Source organism: Herpailurus yagouaroundi, unplaced genomic scaffold (assembly GCF_014898765.1).
Source record: "Herpailurus yagouaroundi ecotype Mexico unplaced genomic scaffold, PumYag 161, whole genome shotgun sequence".
Lineage (NCBI taxonomy): Eukaryota > Metazoa > Chordata > Mammalia > Carnivora > Felidae > Herpailurus > Herpailurus yagouaroundi.
This window is the reverse complement of record NW_024412402.1, coordinates 5,392,538-5,417,342: the sequence shown is the minus strand read 5'-3', so window position 1 is coordinate 5,417,342 and position 24,805 is coordinate 5,392,538. Positions and strand designations below refer to the sequence as shown.

The following is a 24,805-nucleotide window of genomic DNA, read 5'->3' as shown; positions in this document are numbered from 1 at the left end:
GGGAAGGAGGCCTCCCTCCTGACCGTGCTCTCCTTTCTACTGTGAGTTCCGGAAAAGTTGAGGATTCAGGGCATGTTGATGAAAGGCTGTGACTGTGAAAACCCGTTGGAAGAAATGCCAGCTGATGTTTGCAGTCTTGCTAGTGACTCCTGGGCTGAAACTGAGATCCTGCTCCTCCACCAGAGAGGATACCCATCCTAATTCCTCTGCCAATAGAGAAAGTCCCAGTCCTCCAGGGACAAAGTCTGAGTCCTTATCTGCATTGGGTTAACAAATCCCCCAACCTGGCCTGCGTAAGGTCTTGACTTCTCATGGAGGAGCTCCCAGGAGGCAGGGGGTGGTCACAGAGAAGGCTGGAGAGGTTGACCAAGTTTGGAGAACCTCTCAGGCCAAGTGAAGGAATTGAAACTTTATCCCACAGCACATGGAAAGCCACTCAAGAGCTCGGAACTGGGGAGTACCACAGTCAGACTGGCATTTTAGGTAGAACGTTGTAGCCACTGAGTAAGGCTGGATTTGAGAGGGACAAGGCAGGGGACAGGGCGATCAGGTATGGATCTCTATTAATAGTTCATAGGAAAGCCTCAGGACTCAGGGATGTCTAAACACCCGTTAGGCACTTCCATTTCCGCTTCCCACAACCAAAGAAAACCTATCCTCTTACTGTAAAATTAGGCTCCTCCTAACTTTCCTTTCTTGGTGAATACTTGCCCAATCACCCTACTCAGAAACATGGTAACCGGCCAAGGTATCCTTCATTCCCTCCTTCTCCATATTCTGTCACTGCGTCCTATCCATTTTAGCTGCTATCTCAAGTCTTCCTCTCCAGTCTGCTGCTAAAATCATTATTCAAGTTTGGGTCCCCCACCCTGAACTTTGGCAGCAGCCTCCCGAGTTGGGAGGTAGTTGTCCTTGGAAGATCTGCTCTTTGCAAAAGGGCAAAGAAATGAGCAATGTGCACGTGCGGTTGCAGATACAAGGTCCGAAATAAAAAGTCTTATCTGAAAGTCACAGGCTAGGTTAGGTGCCCATTCCCTGCTATCATGGCATTTTCCGTGTTTTGTTAACACTCTCTGGTTACATATCTGTCATTCCCTCTAAGTCAGGGGTCAGCAAACCATGGACCAGAGATGGCCTGTGACTTCTTTTTGTAAAGAAACTGTGCGTTGTAATTCATATATTATCTACAGCTGTGTTTTGTGAATAGTTATAACAGAAACTACGTGGCCCACAGTGCCTAAAATATTTCCTACCTGGCCCTTTCAAGAAAAAGTTTTGCAACCTCTGTTCTAGATCATAAACTTGTCAAGGGTGAGGAACTGTGTTAATGTAATTGCTATATCCCTGGGATCTAGCACAGTGCTTGGGACATAAACCTGGCTGTTGTGTCTGTTACATGAGGCGGACAATCCCAGATGTTGTGACTCAATGGTATTGAGGGTGACAAGTGGCAGCCTGATTTCTTACAGGCATATGAGCAGATGTAGAGGGTACCTTTTTCCCTCCCACATGGTGGTCTCTGTTGTAAATTACTCCATTATTATTATTATTAACAATGCATAATTTCCTTTGTTAGTGGAGTTCTAAACACTCAGACTCATCCTGCCCTTGGGGTGGCCCTTTCTGCAACTGTGCACCCTAACAGTGCACCCCATCCTTTAGCTAATGGCTGTGGGTCCTGGCTGCTGTCAGTCCCAAACACGGAGACCAGGTTACAGATTCCTATGAAGTGCTGGCAGTCCTGCTACATTTTTGTAACTGTACCGCTTTCAGTAAGTTTTGATGGTTGAGTCCAATGATTTGGGGAGAAAGATAGTGGATTTCTAGAAGCAAAGCATGAGGCCCCGACTGGTCTGCTGGTCACACCATGTCTTGTCTCTATGTACCAGTATCGATCACTGCTCCATTCTATGTGTCCAGATCTGTGCCTGATGCGTGATGGGTGCTCCACAAATATTTGCTCATGGAAACTCACTTGAACTGTTTTATATCATCTCTTTTGCCATCCTGTGAGCTGGGTCGTGCTCTCCTCCATTTTACAGATGAGTGAGCTGGACCGGGTAGTCTCTGCCACATAGCTGGTCAGTGTCACCGACAAGATTTAAGTCCAGATCTTTTTGACTTAGAAGCCTGTGCTCTGTCCATAACATCAAGACACAGAATGATAGAAGCTGCATTTGGGGCCTGTCATCCCTACCTTCCTTCTTATAGGCTCAGAAACATATAGGAAGACAGATTCCCCAGCTCATCACTTCTCGCATTAAATTCCCCATGGTGGGATTTCAGACGCTGAGTTATCAAGAGCCAAGGGTAATTCTTTGCATGAAAACAGTCCAAAGGCCCCTGGGAATTGTGTGTGGCCTGTGAAGATTTTGGCATACTCTCTAAAAATTCCATAGACAGCAACCCCTCTCCCATGCCACTGAAGAGGATCTCTTGCCCCCTAAGGCTACACCGTGTCCCATTCCAGCACAATGGAAATCAAGCAATTGAGCCGTACACCGGCTTTTCAAAAGGCTCCAGTATAATGTACCGATTGTGTCTTAGGCAACAATAACAAAGGGAAAAACTCCCAGCCAACTTCCTTCACATGACTGGACAGAGAAAACAAGCAAACACACAACAGACTGAGCCTGCCCCAGCTGTCCTCCCCGAGAAGGCAGGTTCTAGAATCACTGCTTGATCCTCTGTGGCATAAATTGGATGAAGATTGGAAACTTCCTGCTACCTAATGCAGCAAGTGAATCTAATTTGTGATTTTTATTTCCTTCGCTCTGAGCTCTATTAACGGACGAACTTTGGTGTCACATCCATTTCCAAAATATATCATTAAGTAGCAAAACCCACCTCTGCAGGTGAGATTAAAACTGGTCATGTGGAGGTTTCTACCCATGTTTCTACCCGGGCTGAAAAACCAGACTTAGTGCTTTTCCTCTTCTAAAGATAATCTTCACTTTAATGGGCTACAAAAAGCAGCCTGCCAGCAAAAAAACACACAAACATTTATTAAAGCCTCAATAAATAGTAATTCACTGAAGATAAGATTTTTCCTCCTGAAAGTCTAAATGCCTTCTGAAAATTATTTCAGAAATATGTTGCTCAAGGATTAAAATAGAGTGCTTAAGTCTTCTGTTGCTCACGTTCAACTTGGTTTTCCCTTGAGAATATTAAACCAAACGGAGAAAAAAGCTACCAAGCTAACTAATGTGAGATCTGATGCATCACATCCCTAGGAGAGAAGGAAATGAGGTCTGCAAGAGCCTTCTTCTTCTCTTCCCTCTCTCACTCATTCTTTCTGCTTTCTTCCTTTTCATTTGGCTCTAGGCATGGTTTCTCTGGCTCCCAGGACCTTGCAAGGAATACCAAGCAATAGTTTAGGTGATTCTCACGATGGGGGAACCTTCATTTGTAAAAGCTGGAGGAGAAGGGCTGATTGGATTGGAAATGCAGGTTGCAAATCTGGGGTGGTCTGGGTGCCTCTGGGGCCTAGTGAGCTCTCCCCAAGCATCACTCCTGCTCGGAGCTCATCAGAGAGCCCTGGACTGGGGAGGGCAGGACAGGCGGGCAGGACAGGCAGGCAGGCAGAAAGCCCTAATAACCACATTCTTCATTATGCCAGGTCAGATTTCCAGCACAGCAGGAAATCCCCAAGGAGCCCGAGACTACTTCCCCATGTTCTTAGACATGGTCATTGCAACCAAAGGACAAGAATGTTAAGAGGAATCTCAGGGACCACCTAGTCTAAGCCCCTTGCTGCACACGTGCTTACAATCTCTTCCACTTCAAAAGTTTCCTGTTACTTTGCGTGGTTTACCAGCCACGTCCTTAGCTTGCACCTTCCCATCATTGCCAAACAGATTAAAAAGTAGCCTACATCCCCTCTCCCTGTCCTTCAACTTTCTGTAATCCAGCTCTTACATATCATTTCTGGAAATGGCTCATTGCAAAGTCATCAATAACCCTCCAGTTGCTCAAACCAATGAACGCTTTCCCAGTTAGCGCTTACATTTTCACTCCTCCGATGTCGCTCGCAGCTTCTCTGGGAAACTGTCCTCTCCTGGCTTTGGTGACCCCTTCTTTAGTTCTCTGAGTTTCCTGACATCTCCTACTTAGTATCTTGATGGTTCTTTCACCAGGTTTTTAAATGCAGCTTTGTCCCCAAGCTCTGTCCTTGGCCCTCTTCTCCTTTTACTGGGTGCATTCTATTTGGCTGACCTCATGTGCTCATCACCTCTACGGATGGCTCTCATGGGTGTGTCACTAACTCAGACCTCTCAGCTCTGAAGCAGCTGTCTTCCTGCCATGGTACCTGCACCTGGCTGCCTCTTAGGTGCCTCCAACACGACTGGTCCAAAGCAAAAATCAGTAGTCTCTACTGATTCCCCCACTCAGCCTTCCCTCTGTGTCTTTCTATCGCCATCAGTGTATCCAAACCAGAATCTTTGGGGGTGACCTGACATCTGCTTCTCCTACACATTCCCACATCTAAAATTAATCACCGAGCTCTTCAAATTCTTCACTGTATGACTCCTCTACCTCTTGCACTGCCACTACGTTCTATGTCTTACCTGCCCGGTCGCATCCTTCTCCCTGACCTCCCTACTTCCATCTCCTGCCTCTCCAACCCATTCTCCATAGACAGGTTGGAGTTATCCTACACACATTGATGAGCTCAGGCAACTTTCCTGTTTAAAAAGCCCTTGATGGTTCCTCATTGTCTATAGGCAAAAATGCAACCTCCTCAACCCGACATAAAAGGCTCTGATTATTCAGCTCCCTCCTGCATCCTGACCTCATTGCCGGCCACTTGTCCCCTCTTACAGTCATTCTAAGTTATGCTTAGTTTCTAGCATTTCTCCTACAGTTCTTGTCCCTCTGCCTTTGCATACATTATTTTCTCTGCCTTGAAGGCTCTTGACTCCTTGGTAAATACAAGCTCATCCCTAAGGTTTGCTCAAACACCTCTTCAGTACACTCTTTGCGGGTCTCCCTCTACCAGAGAGGTCACTGCTTTGTTCTCAGTATTTTCATAACATTTTGACTCTGTCGTTCTTAGCACCTCTTTCACAATTTTTTTGTAATTATTTATTTACAAGACCGTTTCCCTAGCTCAAACGAGCTCTCTGAGTGCAAGGACTTTGCCTTCTTTACCTCTTCGATTTCTGACACTTAGTAGCCCTTTGTAAATAAAATTGGAAAATGGTTGAGAAAAAGGAGGTTCAGAGAGGTGAAGTGGATTTTTCCAGTCACACAGATAGTTACTGGCAGTTTCTGGGCTGGAATCATGACCATCTGACCCTGCATTTGTGTCCTGTATACTGTCCAGTGGCTGGGACCTGAAATGCAATGGTCACAGGGGGGCTGTGGGTGGGTAGAGAGCAGGAGACAAACCCATCCATTGATATCGAAGTGGATACGGTGCAGCAGACAGAAGCTGGGACCTGGGGGAATCTCTGGTTGTCAACATCGGGGGCATGCACAGGAGGAGATGGAAGAGTATTAGCCGTGCAGCAGAGAGCCACAGCAGAGAACCCAGGAACAGACAACCTTCAGGAAGCCAAGAGGAGAGGTATTCAAGGAGGTGGCATCAGGTAAACTCATCAGGAGGCACAAGGGCTCTATATCAGTCAGGGTTCTGCAGAGAAATGGGACCAACAGTACATCTATATTTGTGCCTTTATCTCTACCTCTGCATCTAGAAAGACATTTATTATAAGGTATTGGCTCACTCAATTATGGAAGCTGAGAAGTCCCACTATCTGCCGTCTGCAGGCTGGAGTTCCAGGAAAGCAGGTGCTGTAATTTGAAAGCTTGAGAGTCAGAGAGCCGAGCGGTACAGATTCCAGGCTGAGTCTAACGACCCGAGAAGCAGGAGTACACAGGGCAGAAGATTGTGGTCCAGAACAAGGAGTCAGGCAGAGAGCGAATTCAACCTCCCTGTGCCTTTTTGTTCTTTTCAGGCCTTCAATGGATTGGATGATGCCCACCCACAGTGGGGAGGGCCATCTGCTTCGCTCAGTTCACCAATTCAAATGCTAATCTCTTCCAGAAACACCCTCACAGACACACCCAGAAATAACGTTTAACCAGATATCTGAGCATCCCGTGGCCCATAAACTTATCTATCACAAGCTGCTGGGATTTGAGAGGTAGAAAGTCAATTCCTGAGAATCCTAACAGCCAGATGAAGTCAGGGTCCTGATCTTAGAACCCAGAAGCACAGGCTGGGTATCAAAAGAAGGACTTGGGCACAGGTAACAGAACGGGAAGCCAGTTTCCAGAATCAAGTTACAAAACAGAGAACACAGGGAGGGAAGTAGAGAAGGGTGGAATCTGTAGCATCCTTGCTTCTCAACTAGGTCACACTCTAAAAAGCAGGAATCTTCACAACACACAATATATTAAACATGCTCCTGTATTGTATTTCCACATTTTCCCTCCCCAGGGTCCTTTTCCTTCATTTCCAGATGCATTTTTCAGTGTTCATTAAAGACCAACTGGTACTGACTTTGGATTATGGGTCAGTGCCACCAATTTTTTGAGAGAGAAGAGTGCTCATAGTGCAAGGTCTGTTTAGAACTTGGAAGGTCAGCAGCTCCTCCCAGGAGCTTCTCTCAAGGGCGGTCGGAAGCCCGTGTCTGGGAGGACGCCCTTGGGCTGGGCTTCAGGTTTTCGTATCTGCTCACTTCTGACCTGGCCTCAAAAAAGGTATTAAAATGCATTTCAACTCTTTATTTTTCCTGGCCCAATTAACCAAAGTGTTTAATAAGTAACAGGGATGTTTCCAGTAATTTAGCACTTCATTAGTAATTTGTTCCATTATAATATGTATCACCAAAATCAACTCAATTCAGACAACCATTTGCTGCCTTCACTGAAGATAATGACTTCTAATTCCCATTACTGGAGCATCTTATAAACCTTTTAAGTGGTTCACTACTCTTCATTAAGGTGTATCTCAGAAAGATTTTGGACCTTGCAAAAAAGTAAATAAAACCCATGAAAATTGAACCGCAGATAGGCAAATAAAATTGAATAAACACACCTCAGGGATACCATACCATGACTGTGCAGGGACGGGCTTTTGTGTTTTTGCATAAAACAAAGTCTATTTCTTGTTAAGTCAGGGAATTTGAATTTTGCCCTTTCAGATACCTGAGGCAGCTAGAAATTTCATTCCTATTTCATGGAGATGAGGGCTTATACAATCAGAGAATGTTATGAGAAGGCATCTAAATATTCTGTAATGCAGTTGAAAAGGATTTTAAAAGTCAACAGACTGTGGGACAGAAATTGGTTCCCATGAAAGCTTGTCCTGTCACTGTGAATGGATGTTGAGTGCAACAGAGCTCTCACCCTTGGGTCCTGGCTTAACATGGACTTTGCCTGTTTGCATTATGTCTTGTGTCTGCCTCAGAGCACTGAGCACTGAGTACTGGGTTGTGTCTCCCCACAGCACCCAGAATAGCACTGAGCACTGAGTACTGGGTTGTTGTCTGCCCCACAGCACCCAGGACAGTACTAAGCACTGAGTACTGGGTAGGATGGTACCCAGTTGCTTGCCTCCAGCTTGCTGTAACTAACATGAATTAAGAACCCGCACCATGTGCTACCCACTGTACAGAGACATTGAGTGTCACCTCATTTATTCAGCAATTGGAGCTTACACTTTCAATTTTCTTTTAATGCTTATTTATTTTTGAGAGAGAGAGCGAGCGAGCACGCAAGTGGGGAAGAGGCAGAGAGAAAGGGAGACAGAGTCCGAAGCAGGCTCCAGGCTCCCAGCTGTCAGCACAGAGCCCGACACGGGGCTTGAACTCATGAACAGTGAGATCATGACCTGAACTGAAGTCAGTTGCTTAACCGACTGAGCCACCCAGGCACCCGTGGAGCTTACACTTGTAACTACCAAAACTTTTGCTCTCTTATATTAGCTGATTTTGACAGAAATTATTCTGTAATACAAGGTGTTATTTCTTTGTCTTCCAAGCCAAGAGTATTACTTAGATCCCTACACCTAAGGATCTCAATGGGAAGCAGGATTCAAGGTTTGAAGTGATAGCAGGACGTATGAGAGAGGACAGGATGAAAGGCAAACAGGGAGAGGAGGCAAGATTGGAAGTGGCCTGCAGCCATTTGCTCATTTATTCACTCCACAGATACTTGCTGAGTGCCTACTATGTGCCAAGCCCTGTGTTTTTTGAAGATTTAATGAAGATTTAAAGATTTTAATGATGGGCCACTGAAGATTTAATGATGGGCCAGGAAAACGTGCTCACTGTCTTCGTGAAGCCTCCAGTCCAGTGGGAAAGTCTGAGCAGGGAATGTACCAGAGTGGAATAAATACTGTGACAGAGGAAAGAGTGGCAAGAGAAAGCAGTGAGGACATATAAAATGAGACAGCTCCCAAAGGGCAACCTGGAGGGAGTCATGTGACTGGGTGCCGAGTAAAGCCTGGCAGAACCTCCTAGTGTGTCAGTGAGAACTGATGAGGTTTGAGCATAAAACACTGCAGGACTGACATCCTGTTCCCAGAAGAAAGGTGTAGGTGCAGAGACAGGCAAATGTGAAGATCAGAAGGCAACGGAGACACGGGTTTACTTTTCCTTTGGGAGCAGCTATGGCATCTAATGGGATCAAGGTGCTATAGAAGTTGAGGCACTCCCCTCTGATGGTGTGCTACACTGGGATTTAAGGAAGGTATAGCAGGTGTTTTCATGGAGTCCGTTATCTGACTCTAGCGTTTTTAAGCAGTGTCTCAGCTATCTATTTGTGCCTAACAAACCATCCTAAAACTTAGCCGCTTAAGCCAGTTAAGCATTTATTCTGGCTCATGAGTGTACTTATCAATTGGGTGGTTCTTCTGTTCTCAGCTGGGTTCACTAAAGTGCTAGAAGTCATCTGGAGGTCAGGTTGACAACTCTGGTGACCTTGGCTGGTCTCTCTCTCATGTGTTGGGGGTTGATCTGGGATGGCCTTGGCTGGGACAAATGGACCTTCCTTCACATGGCCTTGCATCCTCCAGCAGGCTAGCCTGGATGTGTTTACATGTTATGTCAAAGTTCCAAAAGGGCAAGTTAAAGTGTAAAGACCCCTTATGTCCAGGCTCAGAGCTGACATACTATCACTGTATCCACATTCTTTGGGCCAAAACGAGATTTGAGCAAAGGCAAATAGACTCCACTTCTTCATGGGAGGAACTACAGAGTTATGTTGCAAAGGCGTAAACTCAGGAAAGGGCATGATTGGGCTCATTTTTACAATCCATCCCACAAACAGCACCTTGTGGAAAATGCAGTGTGTCCCTAGTACAACTCATCATGACTCGTGTCTCTGATGTCCTCTAGGCCTTGTCATGAATGGGCATGTCCATTCTTGTGAAAGGAACCCAGGTGTCAGACCCCTCAGGCTTTCCTCAGCCTCCGTTGTACTGGGTCTTGTCTTTCCACTTAAAAAGAGTGGAAGTGAGCCAAAATAAAAGCCGTGACCTATTAAGGCTGTTGGTCAGCTTTACTGACCATAATCATCATATTGATCACTGATATAGCTACATCTGCCTTAGTCAAGAGACAGATTCATTGGAACAAGATGGTTGGCAGATTGCCACATCAAGTCAGAGGGCCATGTGTGCTGATGTTCTTTTAATAAACATTTAATACAGTGCTGGGTGCTTAGATGAGCTTGGGGTCACTGTTAATAAAAGCCTGGGCTCAAAGATCTCATATATTTGGCACAAATGTGCCACCAGCCATTGGAATACTTCATGAGTTCCATTCTCATCTCAAGAAATGAAAACAAGTTTTTCGTTGGTGAAGACAAGAGTCTTTCTTCTCTGTATCTTCTGATAGGATCTTTTGTATTTTCAAACTCTGTTCACATTTTCTTTTCTTTACACTAGGAGAAAGACTGCCTTTTCTTCCTCAGTTTCTGTTATAGAAATCCAAGAAAGGCTAATACTGCTGCAACAAACATGGCAATGCAGATATCTCTTTGAGATATTGATTTCTATTCTCTTGGATATAAACTCAGAAGTGAGATTACTAGATCATATGGTAGTTCTATTTTTAATTTTTTTAAGAACCACCATACTGTTTTTCAGGTCAGGTGCACCATTTTACATTCTTACCAACAGTCCACAAAAGCTGCAATTTCTCTACGTCCTCACCAACACTTGTTATCTGTTTTATATAATAATCATCCTCATGGATGTGAGGTGATATCTTATTGTGGTTTTGATTTGCATTTTGCTGATGATTAGTGATGTTGAGCATCTTTTCATATATTTCTGTTGGTCATTTGTAGGTCTTCACTGGAAAAATGTCAATTCAAGGTCACTTTTTTTTAGTTTTTTTTTTAACTTATTTATTTTTGAAAGACAGAGAAAGACAGAGCATGAGTGGGGGAGGAGCAGAAAGAAAAGGAGACAGAGAACCCAAAGCAGGCTCCAGACTCTGACCTGTCAGCACAGAGCCCGACGGGGGGCTTGAACCACGAACCACATGATCATGATCGTGAGATCATGACCTGAGCCGAAGTTGGACGCTCAACCGACTGAACCACCCAGGCACCCCCAAGATCTATTCTTAAATGGGGTTATTTGGTGTTCTGTTCTGAATGGTAGGAGTTCTTTATATTTTTTTGGATATTAAGCTTTTATCAATTATTTACAATAGCCAAGACATAAAAACAACCAAAAGGTCCACTGAAGGATCAATGGAGAAAGAAAATCTGGTCTGTACATACACAGAATATTATCAGTCTTTAAAAAGAAAGAAATCCTGTCCCACACAACAACAAGGATGGCCCAGGAGGATGTTATGCTAAGTGAAATAACCTGCTCGTGTTTGTAAGGACAAACACTGCATGTTTCCACTTATATGAGGTCTCTAAACCAGTCACACTCATAGAAGCAGGGATTAGAATGGTGGCTGCCAGGGGGTGTGGGGTGGCAAACGGGGAGTTGTTCACGGGTATAAAGTTCCAGTTATGTACCAGAATGAGTTCTAGAGGTCTGTTTCCTAACACAGTGCCTGTAGTTAACAATAATGTATGGTGTACTTACAACAATTCTTAAGAGGACAGATCTCATGTTAAGTGCCCCTACCACAATACAAACAAAAACAAAAACCTAAAAGGGCAGGAGGAAGCTTTTGGAGTTGATGGATATATTTATTACCGTGATTGTGGTCATGGTTTCAGAGGTGTATGCATATGTCCAAGTGCATCAAATTGTATGCATTAAATATGCACACATTTTTGTTTATCAATTATACTTCAAAAAAGTTGTTTAAAAAAGAAAGAAAAGAAATCCAGAAAGGGATCTAATGGGACCAGTTTGGCCTTGGGTGCCTAGTGTGGTCCAGCCAACTGCCTCCAGGAGGTGGGTACTATTGTACCAACTGGACATTACTAATGGCAACCTGTATATGGAGGAAGGGTCTTACACAGTTCTTAGTAAGATACAAGGGGATGAGCAAGAGAGGGGGATGGCAATAAGGTGTAGGATGGATCAAATATTTTTCTATTTGAGATTATCTATTTACTCAGATTAGCTTGCAGGTACTATGCGACTACATAGACAAGTTATCAAATAAAATACAAAACAGTAACAAAAAGCCATATATAGTACTTACTGTGTCTCTGATTAGAAGTATTGAGTTATCCTAAGATTCTACAAGGAGGTAAAGATGACTTACTGATTATATTTTGAACTGTTCTTTCCTGAATGATGCCTGATGATGGCTTTGTAACTTGCTGGTTTATATCTTTTTAATGAACTATGTTAAAATGGTTATTTGAGATCTCATTTGCTGAAATGTGGACTGATGGGGGTTTATTTCATGAGTAGAGCTGATCTACTGGTAGACATCTTGACACCAAATTGCAGCAGAGGCCCTTCCAGTGTGCCATGTGACCATCCCCCAGGTGTCCCTACACCAAGCCCCACACCCTCAGCAACAAGCATCCCCAGTGTGAGCTCTCAGCCCTCACACAGCCCAGCTGTTCGTTGTATGGGTAGACTCCAAGGAAAAAAGTAAAAACATTATGGTTGAGCTTGATAGCAGAAAACAAGCTAATAATCATCCCGATGGATAACTAATATTGCCCATTCCATGGGTAGTGTTCCAAAGGAAGTGTATGTAATAAATGAGAGGAGCAAAGGAACATCTGCTTAGGGCTTTCAATGCTCTGACTCCAAAAGACTCTCGCTGCTGGATGAAATACCTCCAGTGCATACTCCAAAATGTTCTAGAAAACACAAAGGATGTCTCAGGTGCCACACTGAGAAGTTAATACTTTCAGAGCTTCCATTTTCTGGAGGCCACTAGATTCCCTAAAGCGTCTTGTTCCCATCTTCTCCTCCCATCTCCTGATGCTACCACTCCCTCCTGGGATGTCACTGGCTCCAGGACACAGCTCATCTATTTGGCATTAGTATTCCTTACTGAGAGATGGCAAGTAAAGGCTGATGGGTTTGGCAGCAGCAGAATTGTTCTGAGCAGAGCCAGTGTGCACCCTCTTGGTAACCTCAACCAAGGGAGGTTAAGAAGCAAACAAACAAGACAGCTAGCATGAGTTCTTCTCCCCCTCCCTCTCCCCCCTCCTCCACCTTTATAAAGCTTTCCTGAGTAGGGATTGGGTCTCCCAACATGAGATTGGCCAGTGGGAACTCAGTCCCCTTAACATGAATGAACAAACAATTTCAAGTCACATATGTTTTGAGCATCAGCAAAGGACAGGCTTTTTCTCGTAAAAGACTTACCCTGGGTTGAGATCTTTTTTGGTTGGCGCAGAACTGCTTCCGCTGTCTCTTCATGTGCCCGTTACCTGTCCTAGAAAGAGTATAAATGCTGATATAAGCTTGTAGTTCAGGCTTTCCTTATGGCACTATTTCACCTTTCCCTGGTACCAGGAAGGCCCTCTACCCACCACACTCCTCCTCCCCCCAATGCAATTAGCATCAATGGGCTGCTTGCTGGCACGGTTAAATAGGAAACAGAGGAACTGCACTGATTTCTGCTGTTGTGTTTGTGTATTTTCCCCAGTTTGCACACAGAACACAAGAGGACCCGTTCTAACTACTGTTGTTAAATCCTGATTGCTGCTGACACATTATTAAGAACAACAAAGTGGAAGCCCTTTTGTTCTTTGCTCTCTCCAAGAGAACAGCCCACTGGACCCTCCCTCACTGAAGTCAGATGCTCTCCTTCCTGCCATTTCATACATACTTTGACTCAAAAACCATGCATTTGAGCCAAACGAAACACTCTGGGGAATGTTCCATTGTAGAGGTACTGGTTTGGTTCATCTCATGTCAATAAGCATTTGTTTAGGACCTATTCTTTTTTTTTTTAACATTTTTATTTATTTTTGAGAGAGAGCAAGTGAGAGAGTGAGGGAGCGAGCACGAGCAGGGGAGGGGCAGAGAGAGAGAAGGAGATACAGAATCTGAAGCAGGCTCCAGGCTCTGAGCTGTCAGCACAGAGCCCCAGGTGGTACTTGAATCCACAAAAACATGAGATCATGACCTGAGCCGAAGTTGGACGCTTAACCGACTGAACCACCCCGGTGCCCCCAGGATCTATTATTTTCTCTGCCTTTGGGGACGCACAAAAAACCAAGTCACTGCCCCTATCCTCAAGGAGCTCACAGTTTATGGTGGATAAAGAGTTGCCAATTAAGTACACTAAGATGACTTTGGAACAATCTACAAGAAGGAACATGGATGCTATTATGCAAGAAAGGAAGACACTGACTCTTACTGGGGTGAGACAGGAAGTATTTCTAAGGAAAGTGATGACAGAGCCAAATCTTAAAGGAAGAATAAGAATTTTTCAAGCATTTATTCATTCACTCAACAAATATTAAATTTTCCATGTGCTAGGGAGGTAGATTCCAGCAAGTATGTGAGTGAGACCTGAGATTGAGTCATTGTTAGAGAATGGAGAAACATCAGGAAGAGCAAAGACCATGGAGAGGAACCTGGATAGGTAATAGAAGGTGCAGTCAAGAAACTGTGGAAGGGGGCACCTGGGTGGCTCAGTTAAGCTTCCAACTCAAGTCATGATCTCATGGTTCGTGGGATTGAGCCCCACACAGCACAGAGCCTGCTTGGGATTCTCTCTATCCCTCTCTTTCTTCCCCTCCCCCCACTCTCTCTTTCAAAATAAATAAACATTTAAAATTTTAAAATAAAGAAACTGTGGAAGGACAGGTGCACAGAGGAGGGTACGAGGACAGGAGGTAGGACACTGGGACTCAATTCCAAAGAGCCTGAGCTTTACTCTTCAGAGGAGAAAAACTATTGAAGGAACCTAACAGTGACATAATCAGATTTGTGTTTTAGCAAGACAGCACTGTCGTGTGTAAAGGAACAGTGCGGGTGGAGACAAGACTCAAAGAACGGAAAGCAATGAGGATGCTATTGCTGTAATTAACAGAGAAGAGCAAAGGCTTGGGTCTGAATAAAGGCAGTGATATTAGAATTGGAAAAAAGGGCATAAATGTGAGAGTTCAGAAATAATAGGGCTTGCTGCCTGCACAAGTGTAGTGGGTCATCAGAGAAGACTGGAGCAGGAAAGGATTTGCTGGAGGAAGACTATGCGTTGTGTTTTCAACAACTTAAGCTTGAAACTTCCAATAAGTATGTCTTTTGGGCAGTCAGAAATGTGGGTCTTGACTTTGGGAGAAAGGCTGGGTTGGAGGTACTATCTGAGGATTGCCTCCATAGGTGGTAACCAAAGAAAGCCAAGGAAGTAGATAGAAGGACAGCATGGAAAGAGAGGAAGCACAAAGACAACAGTATCTGGGGAATAAAACCTAGCGGAGAGAAGACAGCAAGATGATCTAGACGAAAAACAGAGACAGAAAGCCTCCAGAGACAGAAGAGATCACTCTTTTAGAAGCCAGGGGTGGAGAAGGTTTCAGGAAGGTGGGAATGCAGAAAGAAGTGCTTTTAAAGCTAAAAAATAAAATAAAGGGAGAGAGGGAGAGAGGGAGGGAGGGAGAAAGGGAGAAGGAAAGGGAGGGAGAAAGGGAGAAGGAAAGGCAGGGAGGAGGAAAGGCTGGGAGGCAGGCAAGCTTCAGAGGAGCTAAGCAGGATGAAGGCTGCAAAGAAGCCTTGGACTTCACAATCAGGACATCACTTCCTGAACTTAGAGCAGTTCAGTAGAGTTTTAGAAGACATATAAATTCCTTCCTACTTCAAGTTCATGAAGATTTTCCTTACAAGAAGCAAAAACACAAACAAAAAAAAACCCTTTGACTTTTTTCTTTAAAAACAAAACAAAAAGGTACACATGAACCAGCTCAGGTTGAGTCAAGCTTTAGCAAGTTAGCGTAGTTCTGCTTCCAGTTCACAGTTCAGTGCGGTTAGTATCTGCCCCCAATGCCTTGCCATCTTCTGCATTCTCATATGCCAATGGCTGGTTCCTGGTAATCCTTTCTCTAGAAGGCCCTACTCTTTTCCTGGTTGGTGAGCTTGGGACTTCAGAGGCTGATCTTATCACTTCAGAAATCTTATCACTTAACCTTCTGTCCATAGGTCTGATTACAGAATTTTTCAGCTCACAAGAAACTTGCTTCCAAGAAAAATGCCATGTTTCTTTGTGTTTCCTGTTTTGTTCTCTTCCGTGTCCAGGAGTAAATTTTAGGGCTCTCGGTCACAGCTGTTTTGTAAAGCAAATTGGGAAACCACAACATAAAGTATGTGGGGAAATCTGTCAAGGAAGAAGAAGGAATTGAAAGAAGCAAAGATATCACAATAAAAGAGCCAAAGATTAACCATGGAGCTGGGGGGAGAATGGAAAATAAACCAGAGAAAGGGAGAAAGGACAGCACAGAGAAATACAAAAGTAAAGGTAAAATATTATTTTAAGGTATTCTTATATCCTAAAACGTTTGTTGACTAAATGACCAAAAACAAAGCAAGAGAAAACATGGGGCCACTGTTAACACTGCGTCCTTTGTGACCCTCAGCTGATGGGTACCCTATCCTTCTCATGTTTACAATCCAAGTTGTGGGATAAATCCTGCCTGTTCTAGAAGGTGGGATGAAGTGTGTGCTGGGCAGTGTGGCTGTTGCCCAAGTCTCTCGTATTGCAGAGATGCTCCCTCTTTCATGCTTGCTGGCATTTCATGGATTCAGATCCGTTTGCTCTGGGTAGTAAACAGCCCCCCTGAATGTGTACTTTGCAAGAAAATGATCAGGCTGACTGTCTTTGGAGACTGGTGGGTTAGATATCCCAGAGCAGTTGACTCAGAAACCTTCCTATCATTGCTGAGAGAGAAATATTTGCACACAGATGATGGGCTGATCCTGGGCCTTATCTGGTTGCTAGAATGAACATCCAATGGGTATGTTAGATGTAAGAAACAGTATTCAGCAGGGGTTATTGTCTAGAATGGACACTTCCTCAGGACACTGTCTTTCTGCCTCTTGACTAGTCTAATTATTGGCATCATTCACTCAGATGGTTTCTCCATGAAGAGGTGACGGACAGCTGGCAGGACCAAATTAAGATCCATATAGCATGATAACCACACAGAGAGGTGGCTCTTAACCTTATCTTCAGCTAGAAAAATCTCTATAGAGGGATTATTATCAACCTAGGCTGGATTCTATGCCCATCCACAGACCAACTACTGTGGCCATTGGGATGAAGTTCTGTGATTAGCTCATTTCAGGCCAGGGGTCTACATCTCAATCACGAGCTAGAGAGATATGGTCCCATTAGATGTTAGGTCCCTACAGTTCCTGAAGTCAGTTTTCTGGAGACTGCTGGAAGAAGAGTACCCTTGCTCTTAGCAGAGTGCCGGGCCACCTGAAGAAACTCTCTCTCTTCTGGGTATTGCATGTATGTTTGTGAAGTATGGGGATGCCAAAGCCATTGTGCAAGCATGAGGGGAGTCAGTCAGCCAACCAAAGAGGAGGTCATGTCTGAGGATGTGGTAGAGAAACAGAGCTGGAGTCTCTGGACCAATTCAACCCTGAAGACTCCCTTCCTCAGGCATCATTGGTCTTTAGACCAGTTCATATTGAATTACTGGTTTTGTTTTTGTTTTTCAGCTTGTAGCCTAAAATACCCTAACTGGTATGTGGTAGGTGGAGATTGGTTCCAGAAAATATAAGAGATGCTGAGCAACCAAAAAAAGGTCCACTAAAATGAGGATGATGAGCATGTGGCACAGAGGACATTTGTGGCCAGGTTTAAGGTTAAGGGAAGAGCCCTGGATCTTCACTGATGTTCAGTGCAAAACGCAGGCAGGAAATCAGGGTGAGGCCTCCTCATAATTACTGAACCTCACAAAAGTTCCTCATTACACGCAGCTACCATTTCTGGGAATTGGGTCCGAGGGTGAGGAGTACACTTGGCTGCATTTCACGCCAGCTGTCGGTCTGGGGGAATGGGAAGGCTGGGGTCTTCCCTTCCGGACAGTGATCTCTGAGGAGGTGAAGCTGGTACCTCAAGCTGGGGGCCTAGCTCCTACCCCAGAACCCCTTCTGTGCTTCTCTAAGATCGGCCTCTGACTTGCTGGAGGTGCTGTGCAGGGAAGGGTAAATGAAAGTCAGAATTACACAAAAAGAGGGTTCTGTGAAGTGAGGGCTTGAGAGAAGGCACTCTCAGGGGACAGAGGGCAGCAGGGCAGGGCATGTCTCCACATCAGCTGGAAGACTCCAGCTTGGCCAGCTGCTTGGGAAATGGCTCTTCCCCAGGTGCCAGCTTCTTCCTAGACCCTGTGGCCAGAGAGTTCGCTCATCTCTTACTCTCACCCAAGTCCCAGGGAAGCCCAGGCCCAGGGGACAATGCTGCCTTGTTGTGGAGCTCTAATTTCTGACTGGCCCCTTGTTTGGGGACCGAGAGAGCAAGAAGAACGAGCTGTGAAGCTAGGAAAGTATTGCCCTGGAGCTGGGCTGCAATTTCTTTTTGTTCCTTGCCAAGTGCCCCTCTGATCTAGGACAGAGAGCCTGCTCTCAGCTGGAAGTCAGAAGGGGGCCCGGCCTTCAGGCTCTGGGGAAGCAGGACCAGAGTGAGGACGAACAAAAGCCTCACAGATCCCTCAGGGAAGTGTGAAGTGTCTGAGTCCACGGATTGTTCAGCCTAACCTGACTAGTGTGTCTGGGAGAATGACTGTAGGTGACTCACCAGTTCTTGGTCTCATGGCTTTGTCCCACAGACACATTATAGTGACTTTGCTTGACAAAGAGGCCTGGCTCGTGTGCTGGTTGCACATACACACTTACCAGTTCATGTGCATTTGCTACTGCTTGTGCATGCCTGTGTTGTAGGGGTGCCACAAGTAACTGTGCAAAGATTCTACCATATATGATGAAAATATGTGGGCTTTCCTTAGACTACAGAACAGCCTCCTAACCAGTCCCTTGATGCTGTCAGGGATCCTTGCACTTTCTCACCAAAGAACCCCTTCAATAATAGTTCTCAATCCTGACTGCCCATTAGCATCATCTAAGGAGCCTTTAAAAATACCAATTCCTGGGCCCCATCCTCAGAGGTCTAGGTCTAGGTCCAGGTCCAGGTCCAGGTCTAGGTCATCTTCAGATGATCCTGATGTGGAGCCAGGGTTCAGAACCATGGGCTAAAGGAAGGAACCATGAGCCCCTCTGCTCTGGATGGGTCCCCAAGTTGCTCACACCTAGGGTGATATTCCTCAGTTTTTCTTGTTTTTTATTCAACGTTCCTATGATTTTTTTTTTTGCTATAAACTTCATATATCCATAATATAATTCTACTGTTTTAAATTATTTACCAATAAGCTAAGTTTTCACTCCAAGAAGGGGCTCCACATTCTTCCTGTGCTTCTCACACCAGCACACAACTCCATGCTCCCAGACCACATAGATCCCAGGGATGAGGACCACAGCTGATTTACCCATGCCTCCCAGAAAACCTTTCACTGACAAGTCTTTGGAATGTGTTTGCCAATGGTATTTACCAAGAGCAGGTCAGTTTTCCTAAAAGGTCTCTTTGATCTTCTCTTTGTTCTGGATGTATGGTGGCTCTGCATTGCCAGGTACCCTGATTCTGAAATGGGATACAGATGCCCTGGTGGTGCAGGAGCACTCTATCGGGGGATTCACGAACAAACATTTTTTTAAAAAGGAGGTAAATGCTTATTTTATGTATGTTAGATAAATATAAATGGGACATAAAACCTGTGATTATTATTCTTTCTTTCTTTTTTTTTTTTTTAACATTTATTTATTTTTGAGACAGAGAGAGAGAGCATGAACAGGAGAGGGTCAGAGAAAGAGGGAGACACAGAATCTGAAACAGGCTCCAGGCTCTGAGCTGTCAGCACAGAGGCCAACGCAGAGCTCGAACCCATGGACCGCGAGATCATGACCTGAGCCGAAGTCGGACGCTTAACCGACTGAGCCACCCAGGCGCCCCTATTCTTTCTTTTTTTTTTAAAGGAATAGTTTTAAATTTGATTTAAGGAAAATCACTATGTAAATCGTAGTTCAGGTGGTACCTGGCTGTGTGTGTCACTAAGTGATCAAAGGATGGCATTCAAGGCCTCCTAATCTGGCCCTGGCCTGCCATTCCAGCTTAATTTTTTCCTCCTTCCCAATAGAGGGCCACTGCTTCATCAAAAAGGTTTACAAATAGTCCCACGTATCAGCATCCCATAAAAACATGGGCTCTGGAACTATCCAACCTGGTTGAAACCAATGGCTCGTGCAAACTTAAGGGGAGGAGGCACAGACCCCACTTCTTGATAGGGAAATATGTGGAAGGTTCTAGAAGGACATGCAGAATGGATAGCATTGTCATGGCTGTTTTGGGGAAATACAACCTGCCACAATCCATCTAATGGATTTCATATACGTTTTAAGGTCTTCATATATATATGTAAGTTAGGTTCAAGATAAACTGGCAAGAAATTCTTTCTTTTTCCTCCCCTCCCTCATGTCAGGAACCTGGGAATAATCCAGCTTGAGAGAAACTTTAGGTATTAAATTTGAAGTGCCAGGCATACAGTAAACACTCAGTAAATGTGATTGATATTATTAGATGATCTGGAGGACACTTCTGGTCTCTCTCCCCTGGACACAAACAATCACACATGTGCAGTCTCATCTCCAGTATTTCATGTAAACTTCACAATCACCCTGTGAGACAGATACTCTTAACCATTATCTGCATTTAACTAATGAGGCACCTGAGTCTTAGAGAATTGAGGAATTTTCCCCTAATTTCCTGAATTTAATCCCTAAAAGTTTCATGAAGGGGGTAATTTGATGACCGTTTTAAAGATAGAGAAAGGGCTCAGGGAGATTAAGTACATTGGCCAAGACAGGAAAGGTTGGATTTGAACCCAGATTTTTCTGACTCTGGCCTCAGTGTGGTTCCCACCTTGGACACAGCTTCCCAACAGTGAGGGTGTGGTGGTGGGGGGAGGGGGGGACTCCATCGTGGCTCTCGGTGCCAGTGAAGCTGCCAGGTGGTCACAGCTGAGTTTGTTCTTTCCGTAGTTCCCTGCAGATGGTACCCGGAAGCCAATGGCCATTAACCCCCAAGGTCATGGAGAAACATAGCTGCCGTTGTTCCAGGATGCAAATGTGCTTATTTACTCTAGCCAGTGGGAAAATGCCAGTTCCTGTGGGAAAGGGGCAAGTGTGTGGAAGGGTGTGTTGTGGAGGAGTGTAACAGAGGTGATGGGGACTGGCATGAAGCGCTGGGCAACGTGGCATGATGGCTTCTGCCCTTTTCAGAGCACCTCCTATGCACACAAAGCTCTGGACCTTTGCACATGCTACTCTTTAGTCAGTGTTCATTTTTTCATTCAGGAGATCTATGTGAGGCCCTCTTATTTGCTAGTCACTATGAAAGGTGCTGGGGGAAAAACACTGGACAAGATGGGAAAGTCGTGCACCCTACTGGAGCTTATCTTCAGGTGGTAAACGGAAGGGTGAGGGACAGAAAATATTCATGTAAACAAATAAAAAAAATAATCCCATATTTGTGATCTGTTAATCACTAAGAAGAAAATAAACAAGGTAACGGAAAAGGGAATAGCTTGGAACACTTCCCAGACCTAATTATCCTTTAGGATGTAACCCAGATAGCACTTCCTCTGGGAAACCTTCCTGGCCCAACAAGGCTAGGTTAGATGAGCCTCTAATGTGGCTCACATAGCCAGTTACCTGCTTGTGGTGCTTGTTTACTGGTCTCTCTCTCACACTAGCCTGCGTGCCCCTTGAGGACAGAGGCCAGGTAGTGTCCCAGGTACCTGAAAGCTGTCTGGCAGCACAGGTGCTCAACGCCTATTTGCTTAAAAAATGAATGGATGGAGGGATGGCCATGTTTGGTAAAACATCACCCTGAAGAGTGAGGCTATTTTTAATGCAGTTATGGCCTCAAAACCGTGTGATCTTATTGTATTCTTCCTAACTGCTGCTGGCTGTTTTTCTTTTTTTAACATATTTTGGGATCTTAATGAATGAGAATGATTTGCACTACAGCATATGGCTACTTTAATTAAGCAAAGGGTATCATTTTAGTGGGATAATAAATACTGTATAATTTATCAGGCCTTGTGTGTATTTTACAAGTATACCATGTGGGCCATATAAATCATTCTTTTACTTGGGAGGGGTAGAAAGAATCCCTATTGCTCGGATGCAAGACAGTGCATGGAAAGAAAATGAGCTGAACACCTTGACTGACCCTGAAGAGGCAGCCATCTAGGCAGCAGTCACCTTGGGGTTCCTTGGGCACCCTGAAAAGTGGAGTAACTCAGAAGGGACAGTGGATGTAGGGAAGAGACAATGTCCACGGTTGGAGAACTCAGTAACCCTCTGTGTTTGCTCCTCAATGAATAAAGCACATTACCACCCGCTGAAGAGGTAGGACTCTGCAGAAGGAGATGCTGCTTGGAGTGCTGGAAAGAGGCCTGGGCTCTTGGGTTTTGTTGCTAAGCATTTGCCCAGGGCTGGAGAATTAGAATCCATCTGGGAGTAGGGGCAGACTAAAAGTAAGGCAGGGGAAGGTGGGCTCAGCATGTGGCCATGGAAATCCAGCAGTACTGGGATGTGGTCAAAGAACACCCACAGGTTATAAACAGACCCTGACAGAGCAGACAGGCTGGTGGGGTCCAGGATCTCGGATGAGCTAGATGCCTTTGACCCAGAACAAGGTGCCCTGGCTCCCTGAGAGCACTTAGTATCCTGATGAGTGGGGAAGCTCCCCATCACTAGACGAGGGCAACTGTGCCCAGGGCTGTGGGGCTGGGGTGCCCCGATGGTAAGTCTCTGGGCAAATGGAAACCGAAAGTGTATTCTAAAGAATGAATCTTCCCCTACAAACTTGCAGACGCTTGCTACAAACTAACCTGCAATTCACCCTCCTTAAGCGAGCAGAGTCAGAGGATCTGTGGAAAAAATGGAACCAGCACGAGGTTTTGGTGGAGTGAGTCATGCCACATAGACAGGAGTGGGAGAAGGGCATCTGCAGAAATGGAGAAACGGTGCATCATGTATCATACCTTTCATTACATTTTCTAAGAACACAATGTTGGAGATATCCATTTTATCTCTCCACTATCTCTCTATCTGTTCCAGAGGTTCCAAAGAGATGTATACTGGGAAACAGTTAAGAAGCTGATCTGGCTGAGCAGAGCCTTTGTGGACAGGGAAGGCTGGCCTATTCTAATTTCATATACTTTTGGGAAGTATAAAGGAGGTAAGATTGAAAAGTAGCTATAGAAGACATTACAGAGAACCCTGAAGACTTCGTACATAAATTTTAAAATTAAAAATATGCAGTCACTGGCACCTGTCTGCAATATGCAAGGCATTCTATTCAGGCTGGGATATATCGAGACTTCAGACGACTTAATTACATGGCCGCCTAGACAGCTCTACCTGGGTGTCCCAACAGCACATTGAAGTCCACATGGCCAGCACCTGACTCCTCATGTGATTGCCCAAATAAGCTCCCTCCCCTCCACTCTTTTGACCAGTTAAAGGTACCAGCGTGCACCCACTCACCTGGGCAATAAACTCAGGAAGCACTGAAGAACTTTCTCTCCCCTACACTCTCCATGTTAAATCAACAGCAAGTGTAATCAGCTTCACCTCCCAACCCTTTCTCCAATTTCTCAATTCCTTTCTATTTCTTTTCTTGGACGATTACACCAGTCTCTTAACTGTTGCCCCTGCCTCCAGGCCTGTGGCAGCCCCCCACCCCGGCTTCAGATTCCACACCGTCACCGTACCGTTCTGTGCTGAGAATCCCACAAGGACTCTCTAATAGCTAACGCAATAGTAGTTGCTGATTTTAAGCTTTACAACATTTCTTTTTCAAATGAAATCCCAATAATCAAAAGAGGACAGAGCCAAGATGCCTTGATGAGTATCTCGCTTGCTCAGTCTTGCTCCTTATCCCAAGGCACCACAAAAGAGCCCCAGTGACCCCAACAAACACAGTCTGAAAGTTCACAGGAAATGTCCAAACCACTTAGCATGGTTTTTTTATCCCTCTACCTCCTGGCCATCTCTCCGATCCCACTTCTGCCACTTCCTCCCTCACTGCTTGGACCATCCTGCTCTACTCCCTGGCCCCATCAACAGAGCTGCCTAGCACTAGTGATCCTCCAAATTCTGTTCAGGCATTAGCTCCTGTTGGAAGCCTCTCTGAACCCCCAAGCAACTCAGCCAGAACCTAATGCATTCTTAGGTGGACAGTCTTCCCCAGGAGAATGTAAGCTCCTTGAGGACCCAGCCAGCGGCCTATTCATTTCTCTCCTTGGTTCTCAGCTCCTAGTAAAGTCCCATAACCCTTCATCACACTGAGCTATGGAATGAAGACCAGGTGCCTCCCCTATCTTCACGCAGACTGTGCAGAGTCCTGCCGTGTTGCCTTAGGGTCTCAGCGATCAAAGACTATCCCCCTGTGACCCATGGTGATAGATTAGAACATCTGGCACCCTCCGCAGGGGTTCAGGCCAGCCTGTGTGGGCCTCGTTTGATGGATGGCCACTTCACTGGCTCTCTCCCTGCCAGCTCCAAAAGCAACACCAGTTCTTATTGTAGATAAAGTGACTTCTCAAATACCTTGGGCAAGAGGCCAGTGAGCTGGGCCAATGAGCAGTGGAAAGCGATTGTTCCAAGACTCTAATCGACATGCAGCTCTTTGAGGAAAAGAGTGATGAAGGCCTTTACTTCAAGAACCAGATGCAGGGCTTCTCCATCCCTCTCACATGACAGGAGTGGGTCCAGGTTTGAGTCAGCCTGGCACCTAATACAGAAGATTTAGAAGACAAAAAGCTAACGGTCACTGTGTGCTTTGGGGGAGACAGTGGCTAAATAGCAGCTTCACCACAGTTGTAAAAAATGATGGTGTAATGTGCTGAAGTGCCCTCCCCAAATTCATATGTGGAAATCCCAACCCCCAGTACCTCAGAAAGCAACTGTGTTTGGAGATAAAGGTCATTAGGGTGAGCCCTAATCCAGTATGATTGGTGCGCTTATAAGAAGAGGACATTTGGACAAAGCTTTGTATAGAAGGAAGACCATTTGAAGACATGGGGAGAAGACAGCCATCCACAAACTAAAGAGAGAGGACTCAGAAGAAATCAACCCTGTTCACAACCTGAATTAGACTTGCGGCCTCCAGAAGTCTGAGAAAATCAATTTCTGCTGTTGAAGCCAGCCAGGCTTTGTTATGGCAACCCTCACACACTAATACTGATGCGTATGGTGTGGTGAGGGTCTCAGGCTATGGTGCAGGCCCTGTGGGGGCTATGGTATGCTCCTGGGTGCCACTGTCATCCTCATGGA

The 24,805-nt window shown here is 45.2% G+C and overlaps 1 long non-coding RNA gene across 1 annotated transcript in view; it reads right to left on the bottom strand.

Annotated features, from left to right (window-relative positions):
• LOC121035239 (uncharacterized) overlaps positions 1-24,257 on the bottom strand; it is a 41,426-nt gene extending 17,169 nt beyond the window's left edge. Inside the window, exons 1-2 of the long non-coding RNA XR_005792815.1 lie at positions 24,080-24,257; positions 12,764-12,833 (exon numbers count right to left, since the gene is read on the bottom strand). This is a non-coding gene — a long non-coding RNA (uncharacterized LOC121035239). The remainder of the gene's footprint in view (positions 1-12,763; positions 12,834-24,079) is intronic.
• Positions 24,258-24,805: the final 548 nt, after the last annotated feature.